The sequence below is a fragment of the Ascaphus truei genome, chromosome 17 (assembly GCF_040206685.1).
Source record: "Ascaphus truei isolate aAscTru1 chromosome 17, aAscTru1.hap1, whole genome shotgun sequence".
In the NCBI taxonomy this organism is placed as follows: Eukaryota; Metazoa; Chordata; class Amphibia; order Anura; family Ascaphidae; genus Ascaphus; species Ascaphus truei.
This window is the reverse complement of record NC_134499.1, coordinates 13,196,675-13,206,595: the sequence shown is the minus strand read 5'-3', so window position 1 is coordinate 13,206,595 and position 9,921 is coordinate 13,196,675.

Sequence of the window (9,921 nt, the reverse complement as noted above, 5' to 3'; positions counted from 1 at the left end):
GGTAAATGTTGAGCGGGTGGGGGGGGGGGGCCGGCACCGGCGGCTAGCGCCGCCGCATGTCAGCGGCTGTGTGGGAAGAGCGGCACGGGCAGCGGGCGGGGTACGGCGGCGGACCCGTGGTTCCCGGCGAAGTGGACCCAGTTCATGGCATTGGTGCCGCACCGACCCGCTAACCCCCTCCCAGAACACGGCGCTCGAGCAACTCCGCTCTGGACTCAGTCGCCTCTTGCGGGGGGTAGTCCACCGGTGGCGGAGAAGCTCCGGCAGGCGCCGCGGCACTGCCAACAAATGGGTCACAATAATACCCGGTGCCCGGACCGTGCGCGGTCGGGCAAAGAAGCCCCTCAGGTCCAGCGCTCACGAGCTGTGGAAAAGATGACCCCGTTAGCGGCATCCTCCGATGGCTCCCGCCCAGCCGGGGCGACAACCCTTCGCGGGACGTCCCCTGGAGAACCTGGCCGGGCTGCATCGGCAACAGCGGCGGAGAGCGGCGGCCATCCATCAGATCCCGGCGGAGAACCGGCGGCGGCGGCGGAGAATATGCCGCCATTCCGGCATCCGGCTGGCAGCAATTTTATTTGGGGGGAGGGTTGGGGTGTGCGGGAGGGGGGTGTTTCACATTGTTTGGCGGAGTCAGCGATTCACAGCGATGACCGGAGCCCCACGATCCACGCCGGCGACCCTGTACCAAAGCCGGGTGCTGTTGCGGCAGCTACCCGGGGCTCGCCCGTGGCGGTGACGGCGGCGGAAGAGCCGCGATTCTGGCAAAGTGCCGGAGCCCTTTCTGAGTGGGGGGAGGGACAGGGATTGTGGGAGGGGATTATTTTACCAAGTTTGAATGGAGCCGTGTTTCTCCACGAGGACCTGGGACCCTTGTCCTGCACCGTTGTACCTGTACCAAACCCGGGCGCTGTTGCGGCAGCGGCCCGTTGCTTCCCAGCCCAGATGATGCCGGCGGCAGCCACTCCAGTCCCCCTGCAATCAGGACCAACGAAGGCGGCGGTCTCTGCGGGGACCAGCGAGGTAAGCAAGACCTAGTCTCAGACTGACCCTGACTTATTTTTTCCCTTGACTGTACCGTTTCTCCCTTGTAGGGGTGACTGGTGGGTGGCAGGAGATAGGGGCACCAGGGGAGGGGAAGGAAGGGCAGCTTGTAGGGCAGCTAGGCTTCCCCATTACCCTGGCAGAGCATCAAGGGGACTCTCAGTTAAGAGCCCCACTGTTGCAGCCTTGCTATGGGCTGGAGGTATCAGGGGTTGTGGCAAAGTTAGACAACCCCAGGGTTACCTACCGGCCAGGAGCTAAGGTAGGTGCATCTGCACCAGCAACCATGAGCTCACCTCCGGTAATGAGGGCACAGCTTCAGGGAGAGGGGCTAGCCACGTTAGCACCCAGCTCTAGGGTAGGACTGCCTGAGAGAGGGTTGGGTGGGCCAGTGGGAACCGGGGAGGGAAGGTAGCAAGTGAGCCAGACAGATTTCCCCATTACCCTGGCAGAGCCTCAGGGGGTCTCTCGGTTGAGAGCCCCACTGTTGATGCCTGGCTATGGGTTGGAGGTATCAGGGGCAGTGGCACAGTTAGCCCACCCCCAGATTACCTGCCAGCCAGGAGCCAAGGTAGCTGCTTCTGCACCAGTGCCCCTGGGCTCCTCTCCGGTAATGGGGAGGCAGTGTCAGAGAGATGGCCTCACTCAGGTGACCTTAGGATCCAGGTTAGGAATAGCTAGGGAGAAGCGGAGTGAGGGAAGGCTGCAGGTAGGTAGCCAGCATCAGATCTCAGTGGGAGAAGAAGGGTTAGTGGTAGCCGGGGAGGGAAAGCAGCAGGTATGGCAGCTAGAGTTCCCCATTGCCCTGGCGGAGCCTCAGGGGGTCTCTCAGAAACCTCCTGTTGCAGCCTGGCTATGGGCTGGGGGTATCATGGTCAGTGGCAGGCTTGTGCCGCCCCAGGGATACCTGCCAGCCAAGAGCTAAGGCGGTTGCATCTGGAGAGGTGCTCCTGAGCTCATCCCTGATAAGGGGGAGGCAGGGTCAGGGAGGCAGGTGCACTCAGGTAGTTCCAGTGTCTAGGTTAGGATTGCCTAGGGGGGAGCGGAGTGCAGGTGGGCTGCAGGGAGGTAAGCAGCAGGAGTCATCAGCAGGGGCTGAGGTGCTGGGCCTAGGGGAGGCTAGGCAGGGAGACCCTGTGGAGCAGGGGGAGATAGGTTAGTGGGGTGTCAGGCAGCTGGCAGAAGCTAGGGATGGGCCAGGTAGGCAGGAAGTCCCTTGTGCTGACTTACCCGGAGTGACCCCCCTGACAGATTCCCCAGGGTTCCCAGAGGTGGGGCTGTGGGTAGGTAGGCAGCCAGGAGCAGTAGCCAGGGCTAGAGGGGTACAGCAGAGGGTTCTGTCCCCAGGGCAGCCAAAGGTAGCTACAGGGAGGAAGGGCAGCACAGTGGAGTGGAGAGGAGTGATGCTGGCCCTAGCAGCAGTGGTGGTAGCAGGTGCTTGTTTCCTGGCCTTCAGTTTTGAGAGGGCAGGGGCAAAGCACCTGGGTACCAGGGACCCCAGTACAGGATACTGGGAGATTGCCTTGTCCCAGGGGGCACAGGAGGGGTAGGCGTCAGCACCCCAGGTGGTTTCTGGATTCCAGATATGATGCCACTCGGGGTGGGGACTGCCCTAGAGCCAGGGAGGAGAGGCAAGGGTATAGCGGAGCAGGTACAGGTGGGCACAGGGCCAGGGCAGGTAGGGTCCCTACAGGATAGTGACATAGCTCTTTCCCAGACTTGGTTGACAGGAAGGCGATGGTCTGTGCTTGATAGCTGGTCTCTCGCTGGTGCAGAGACATGCCAGTCTCTGGGCAGTATGCAGCCTGGTCTGCAGAGGTGCCCCTTCACAATGGGCTTGGTTCACCAGGCACTGGGTGGGGGGCAGAGGGTGGTAAAGGAGGATGCCCGGCGACCACGTTTGAGCCCTGCTCAGCAGGATCTGGACTTCACTATCCAATGTGGCCAGGACAATGTACTGGACAATGCCTGAGGACAATTTTGCCAGGCCAACCCCTCAGGACTTATTGAGTGCTTCAAGGATGCCAGTGGTGTCCCAGTGCCAGGGTGGGCAGCTGAGTCACCAGGCACCCATTGAGCAGGGGAGGTGTCATGAGAGAGGGAGTTTGGCCCGGGATTAAAGGGGTTACACCCCATTTGGCCACCCCCTGCTCTCACTTGGGGAGCGAGGGGTTAACTGGACTGGTGTCCAGTAATGTGTTTTTATCTTGCTTCAGAATCCAACTGTTTATTCCCCTGTATAAATGTATTGTCTCATCCTAGTGTTTGCACCAACACATACACTAGGGTTGATGCGGGAGGGAAGGGGTTAATGTTAGTTCAGTGATTATAGCCCTTTGTTCCCTTTTCCCGCCTTTTCAGGCTCCATTTTGCAGCCTTCTATAGGTCGCCATTGAGAATCCATGCATTCTAATGGCAGAAGTAGCGGTTTTGGACCTGTTTTCCAGCAACGACCAGCAGGTGGCGTCCGAGAGGAGGAGCGGCGGTTTCCCATTGTAGGTCAATGACTTCAATGAGGATTCCTCGACGCCGGCCTCGAGGAACAGGTTGGCAGCCATCCAAACCGCAGACCGCAAAAGCGGATACAATGTCTTTGAAAAAAGTTTTTTATCACTTCGGTTAAGTTCAATGACAATTGGCGTGTTAATCTTGGATTCTAGGGCACCTGGGAATAAAATTCTTTTTGCCCCTAGGAACCCCCACACATGACCCACACCGGGTCCGGGAATGAGGGACCCCCGTAAAGGGTCGAGCGGAGATAGAGGGTCGCGCCATTGACTTTAATGGCGGAGCGGAGGCCCCATTGAATCCAATGGCGGCGTGCGCCCATACATTGTCTTTGGCGGCACCGGCCATTGATTCCAATGTGGAAAAGCCGCGTGGCGTGAAAACGGCTAAGTGTGAAATGGTAAAAAGTGTAAGTCCATATCTCCGGTTCCGGAAGGACCAGAGGGCTGGGATTTGGGTGGCATGTAGCCAAGGTTCTGGCATTAATGCATGGCCATTCCCAACCCTCTCCGAACAACCAGACGGAGTATGGGCGAATGTAAAGATTTGTGTTTTTTTCCCATAGACTTCAATGGCGGCGGTTACCCCATTGAAACTCTATGGCGGGGAACCCCATTGACTACAACGGTGGAGTTGCTCCATTGAAGCCTATGGCGGTGGAGCCCGTTGTTTTCAATGGGGAACGAGTTAAAAGCAGAGATTCATTTTTAAAGGGACGAATCCTGTATTTTAAAAAGTGTTTTAAAGTGCATTTATGTATCTCCGGTTCTGGGGGTCGCAGAGAGCTGAAACTTGGCCAACATGTAGAGTCACTGTCGGCATTAAAAACTGGCAGGGTTCGACCCACTGAGCCCACCAGAACGGAACCTATTAATATGTGAAAATATTAAGCTGTGAATAGTATTTTGGATCGGATATGAAAATGCAGACCCCATCTGCTATGCTAATAGGTCAGGAAGGGCAGCCGGATGGTTTAGCATAAGCCCTCTGATCAAAGGTTAACCGCCCTGATTGTTTACACTAGGGCCAGGAACAAAGGAGCTGAGTGGTTTGTAAGTGTCATACTTCACACTTAAAGATTCTACTTCAAAGAGGTCTGCTAGCCATCTTGGTGCCTAGGGTTAAGAGATGGGTTTGAAATGGTATTTAAACCAGGCTCAGCCCTTACTCAATTGTCTTTCGTGTCTTTGTGATTTTGAAGATTGCTGTATGAACGGCCAGTCCAGATTTGACTGTTTCATCATTCCATCTTAAGTAAGTGTCTATATTTTGTTTGTTATTTGTATATCTCGTGTGTTCACCTTTTTCAAGGAATAAATTATATTTTATCATATCTAAGCCTTGTTCAGTTCAACCCAGGTATTTTGGTGTAAATTATATCTTGTCATAATGTTACCGTGACAGTCAGGTTTTAAGGATATCTCTGCTTCAGCATAGGTGCTAGTACAGTCGAAGACTGAGCCACCTGTCCTGAAGCAGGGCCTGGCCTGGGTGGGTGGGGGTCTTGAGGACTGGGGTTGAGCCTCCCATGGCTAGTGGATAGTGAGTACGAATTGGTAGAAGATGTTTCATGGCCTGTTCTCTGCGCCTGTGGGCATAGAACTATCAATCCATCTAAAATTCAGCGTGCAGGGATTATGGGTAAATGGTACCTGGAATGGCTTTTGTCAGTAAAAGGTTGTATTTCACAATTTGCCACGGAGCATGTGTCCTGGAGGACAGATTTATTGGGACTGTGTGACATGACAATCTGGGAAGTTCATTCTCTGGTACCATGGGAAGGGGGGGTAAGGACCATATGTGGAAATATAGTCACGGGGGCCGCTATGAAAGCATTTACTCTCCCTCCCAGACTGGGCCATACACGTGATGAACATGATTCTGACACTGGGAAAGTGAAATTGGTGGACTTGTCACCCTGCACTTCAGATCAATATATACACACTATATTATGTCGACCATCACAATACAAGGTCGTTGATAAACAACAGAAAAAAAGGGGTGCAAGCGCAAATAGCACAACTTAAACGTGCACAAATTCTTAAATGAACATAAGTTCAACGTGAAAAGGGATATATACAAAAAACTGATACTGTCCTTGGTATAAAGTGCAGCTCCCAAACAGGACTCAACCCCAGTCCAGACCGAGTAATGGCAGAAAAAACAGGGCGCAAATTTCATCCAGAGACATTAAAAGAAAGAAATAACAATAGTGCAACACAGTATAACAATCTGAAACAGAATCGTTTAGTTCTGTGAATGTTAAACTCATTTGTTCCACGTGACAGTCAGGCAGCGGGGTTATATAAAGCAACCAACTCAGAAGAACATCAACGTAGAGTCTTCATACATCCAGAAACGATTTTCTACATAGTCAGAAGAGGGGAAGAAAGGGAGGGGATTCCCACATAGAGGAGACAAAGCAAATATAGTGAATATTGCTTTTTATATATATAAATCACAAAGTAATGCACTTACATAAGTGTCTTTGAGATAAGCATTCAGACCACCCTAGGTCAAAGTTCAGAAACTGGACAGCAGCACTCCCAAACAGCCCATGATCCTGCTACAGGGCCAATAAGCAGTCACTGGGCTGGGTACCTGGAACCAAATCTCGGCTGAAGTCCATTAGCAACAGATGAATGCCCCTCCACCCCCCAAGTCTATGTACCGTAAGACTACGCCCAACGCGTTTCATCTATCAGACTTCATCAGGGGTTAATCTCATTGTTATTTCTTTCTTTTATGTCTCTGGATAAAATTTGCGCCCTGATTTTTTTTGCTGTGGATGAACAACGCTGGGTAAAGCAAAATTCGAACTATCCCTGCTCAGTTGAACTATTCAGGGGCAGTAAGCTTGCAGAGTTCGGATGTTAGACTGGGAATGGGAAGAGAACCCGGGGACTGGTTAAAGAGTTTGGGAAATGAGAAACATATCCTGCAGGAATTACAATACCAAGGTGCCAAGACAGCCATGGTTATTAAACATGATTTACAGATAATCATCCATGTCATTAATCAATTGAAGGAGGAGGCACGTGTGCCCTGGTGGGAGGCAATTTTTGGATACAACTCAACAGTGAATCATGTGATGAGTGTCATGCATCATTCTGCCATTGTTCTCATCTTCATTGTTATCTTTTTCTTTCATGCTCAAATCTGTGTGCTTTATTATTAGGAACCTGGATCTTAAGCTTCTCACAGGGCAGTATCACATGCAAGCACAATGTAGCGTGATGTATCTGCCACTTATTAATTAATCATATTTACTATACTTAGGCGTGTGAAAGTTGTGATTTTAGGTTCAGTAACTGCCCAAGGCGGGGAGCCAGAAGAAGGTATGGCCCCTATTTGGGCCAAAGTGGGGATATGTTGGACCTGAGACCCCTGGACTTTAGCCTAGAGGATTCTGGGCTAGAATAGAGACTATATTTCATGAGACTGGACCAGCGAGGGATGGGTTAATGTTCCAAGGATGCAAGAGGCAGGTTGAAGGGGGGAACAGTTACCTAGGAACGGCTACACACATTGTACTGAGCAGTTATCTGCACTATGTCCTTGCCCGAGACAGAATGCTCGACTGAAACAACGGGTAACGCAGGACAATGGTACTCATCCCACACGTGTACTGGGCCCAGGAAAAGGAGCAACCTCTTGTTTGGGAAAAGAAGAGAGGAGTTAGACGGATTTTAGGTGATAAGAAGGTAGGGTGGGGCTGGGGCACGCGTAGAATGTGGAACCAGTGCTGTGAAATAACTGCTTTTTTGCGTTTTTCGCCCTGAATCAGATTCTTGATTGTTTTGTCCTGCACACAAACGATAAAAATGGCTATTTTACTAGTGTGACCAAGCGTCCATTTTTTTGGGGACTTTTCTCCGACGCTTGCCAGCTGGTCGTGCACATGGGTGCTGGACACTTACCGTTCGCGGTCAGCATTTGTGCTAAATTTGTCCTAGTACAAATATGGCCACCCTATATTTTGCTAATTTTGAAGCGGTGGTCATAATAAACTATTATTATGGAAAAACACCTGTGTGAGAATTGCCTTTTTACAATCTGCAATTGGGATTTTTGCACTAACGGTGTTATTTTCTTGTCTCCTTTCAGTACATCTGTGCATTTCATGGGCTTCTGATTTTATTTAGATTTATTTTATATTCTTTATGCTTTGGTGTGCAATACATGCCTGTAACCTTTGCTTTCTTGCATTACGACAACTTTATTTCATGTAGCGCTTTTCTCCCAATGTGACACACAGAGCGTCACAATAACAGTGTAGCGCGCGGTACGCAGCACATAGGAATGTTAAACACACAGTCACTGATGAGCTTACACTCTATGTTTTTGGTGCCTGAGGCACAGGGAGATAAAGTGACTTGCCCAAGGTCACAAGTAGCTGACACCGCGGAACAAGATTCCCCTGACTCAAACTCAGTGATATTGTTTCTGCAGAGTCAGCGTCTTTACTCCCTTTGCCGCTCCTTCTCCCTTTTAATTAAGTAGAAATAGGCGTTAGTCCAAGTTACGATCATGAAGAGTAAAGGAGTACTTCACTATTAATATATAATAAATATTTTTTTTATTTGGACTAACAATTGATATTAAAAGACAAGCTTTCATGAGTTCTCCTCTCTTCCTCGTCTTTTAATATCAATTGTTAGTCCAAATAAAAAAGGTCTCGCCTAATACTGGAGTATTAATACTGTCCTGTCCAATCCCACGCCTTTGGAAATCCGTTAACTCATTGATCTTATAAGTGAATACTCGCGGCCTATGAAACTCACTCAAGTGTTAGACGCATCTTGATAAAGAGCGTTACGCTCAAAACGCGTTGGTGGGGGGCCCTTGGGCTTGTTTTTGTGATGATGCTATGATCCATTAAACATCTTTTATTTTATGGGGGACACTCTCCTGCAGTCATTTTTTCCACAGATTCCAGTAGTGCTCCAACTTTCCTTTGCCTGTTTGTTTAGACGCAGTGACCGCAGCTCCGGTGTCAGCTCTCTCACTCACTTTCAGCCTCGTGGTGACTTGAAGCGAGTCTCACTGTTTGGGGTAAACGTACCTGCCCTTTAGTGAATAAATCCCCCAGGTTTCATACTCTTCATAAATTGGCATATTCACTTTAAAACACAATCACACAGTGATCGGACCAAGCTTTTCATTTTCCTTTATGAGAAGATCTTGAGAAAACGGACGTTTGCTAAAAACAAAACAAAAACATTAGACAATTATTTACTATATATTAATAATCAGGACTGTGCTCTTCTACAAGTAAGCATGGTACCACTGAAGTATCATATCCAAAGGATAATTCCCACCTGTCTGACGCTCTCACTCTCTCCTACACTCTGTTATGCACTCGCTCATGTTGAACAACGGAACTTCCCAACTGGCGCCCCGCAAGGCACCTCCATGTGGCCCTTGGACGCTCTGCTTCAGCTAATTTCGCGCTCGTTGCGTTATCCGCTAAGTGCAGTTTTTCGCAATGAAACTCATTTGTAAATGAAGATAATGTAAACATATGCACAGGGCTTGTAATTTTGCAGGGCTCGATGACAGGGTTTTTGCGGGCCTATTACCTGGTCCGACGGGCCTTTCTCCTTCTTAGACGTTGCAGCACCATGAAGCCATGTGATGTCACGTTATCATGGCAACGTGACACCATTTGATGTCGCGGTGCAATGACGGACACCTTAGATGGGGAGATGCCGCCGGACCAGGTCAGAGATATACAGAGGCCCTGTGCTCTCCCCCGACAATCAGGTTAACTGTTGTGGAGATGAGCGCGGGGCTCGGTGCGATGGCACCGTTGGAACCGCCATCAAGCCGGCCCTGCGATATATATGGTACATTTTCAAAATGTTGAAATCTAATAATTAAGTCTTTAAAAGGTCTGCCGTCAAGTGGGATACAAGTGATCCGGGCCCGGTCAATCCCAGAAGTTGGGACCATTTAATCGGAAGTCGAACGCAATTTCTGTGATTGGCGGGCCGCTCCCCTTCCTTGGCTGGGACCACGCTGAAGGGTGCTGCACAGATGGGGCCCATCCCCATGCTCCACAATCCACCTGCATATCCTCCTCCCGCTCCACGACCCGAGGGCCCAGGTCACCACTGTAGTTCTGGTCCCAGGAGAACAGTCTGCACGTTTATGAGCCCGGATATACAGCGATGCGAATGTTCCCGCCCCCCCTCCGAAACTTTGCCCAAACAATGTTTATCTCGACTCTCCCATTAATCAGTGGGCTGTGTTTATATCAGGGCTGCCACCTTCTATTGAAGGCGAACCTGGAGACCTTTTACAATCAACATTTTTTAATTTATTTATTTATGTCTCTTACTGGCGGCAGCATCTCCTGGCATCATC